Source organism: Poeciliopsis prolifica, unplaced genomic scaffold (genome assembly GCF_027474105.1).
Source record: "Poeciliopsis prolifica strain line A6 unplaced genomic scaffold, Auburn_PproV2 SCAFFOLD002, whole genome shotgun sequence".
Taxonomy (NCBI): Eukaryota; Metazoa; Chordata; class Actinopteri; order Cyprinodontiformes; family Poeciliidae; genus Poeciliopsis; species Poeciliopsis prolifica.
The window spans coordinates 9,435,881-9,437,667 of record NW_026562377.1 but is presented as its reverse complement, the minus strand read 5'-3'; positions in this window follow the sequence as shown (position 1 = coordinate 9,437,667).

The window sequence follows — 1,787 nt, the reverse complement described above, 5'->3', positions numbered from 1 at the left end:
TCTTTGCAGACAATATATATATATATATATATATATATATATATATATATATATATATATATATATATATATATATATATATATATATATATATATATATATATATATATATATATATTAGGTTGTTGTCTTTATAGCTACTGAATAGGCTGCTTTGACACTACTATTGCTGTATCAGTGTAGTTTTTCTCCTTCTTGACACTGTAGGTAATTTGCACAAATGTACAACATTGTGTATATATATGCATATACATACACTGCTTGGCCAGAAAAAAGTTGCCACCAAAGCAAAAAGTGGTCACAGAAAACTGTGACTTTGATTTTGTAGTTGCATGGTTTTTATAATCTTCTGCAATGCCACAAGATTTATTTCCATCCAGTGTCGAATTACTTTTTCTCCAAGATCTTGTATTGATGATGGCGAGTCTGACAACTGTACAAAGCCTTCTCAGAACATCACTTACATTTTCAATAAATGTAAGCTCTGGACTCTCATGCTCCCCGAACGACTCGTTCACAATTTGACCCCAATGAAGCTCGACATTGTCATCTTTGAGTATCTATTGATGGAATACAACGATTATTCAGTACATTCAGGTAGACAGCTGACCTCATAATTTTGCTGAACATGAACCTGAGCAACTGCAGCCGCCACCACAGCTTGTACAGTAGACACTAGGCATGACGGGTGCATCCCTTCATCTGCCTCTTTTCTTACCTTGATGTGCCAGTCACTCTGGAAGAGGGTAAATCTGGACTCATCAGAGGACATGACCTTTCATCGCTCCAAAGTCCAATCTATATGCTCCTTTACAAATTGTAGCCTTTTTCTCCAGCTAGGCTCACTAATTAATGGTTTTCTTATGGCTACATAACAATTTTTTACCCACAATTGGCAGAGTTCGCTTCATATAATGCATGTGGAATCATTTTTACTTTCACTATTAAACGTAGCAGACTTCTTCCTATAATCTTCAATTTATTTCACCAAACACGTGAGTGATCAAAGGTCATGGTCATTCACAGGTGTTTCCCAACCATATTTCTCAAGACAGATATTGTAGTTTTTTCAACCTCAGTGAATATTCTCTCTTCCTGATGTCAATGCATTCTTAAACAGAGTAACATCTTTTCCACGACCACCAGATTTATTGTTCACCAGGTTCAGTTATAATCAGGTGGTGACTTTTATTTTCAGCAGGCAGTGTATACTTACAATGTGTTTATATAAGTGTAAATTTAAATATTTGTATGAGGGAGATATAGGCCTCAGCTACTGACCAATACCGTGCCTTTTCCACACCGTTTTTCAGTGTTTATCATCAGCGCAGGTGAGTTACATTTATTGATTTTGTGCAACTGTATCTTGTACATCATACACATATTTTTATGCTGAACAAAGTTGCCTCTGTGTTCTTTTGTAATTTTAGAAAGAATAATTTAGTGTGATTAATACAAAGTTTAGATGCCCATGTCGAGTGTGCGTACGCTCCTCTTAGCGTATGGTCATAAACTGCGTACATATGTAATAATTCACTGCTCAAATGTCAAGAAGTATTGAGCTTTGGTAAACTAATTTATGGACTTTTACGTAATTTGTCATGTTACAACCAGAAACGTACTATATTTCATAGGCTTTTGTGTGGTGGACCAATACAAGGTATTGCATATTTGTGAAGGGAAAATGATACATGGTTTATAAAAGTGTTTTTTTACAAATAAAATACTAAAAATGTGAGATGAGTTTTTCTTCTGTCCCTTTATTCCAATTACACCTAATTAATTCA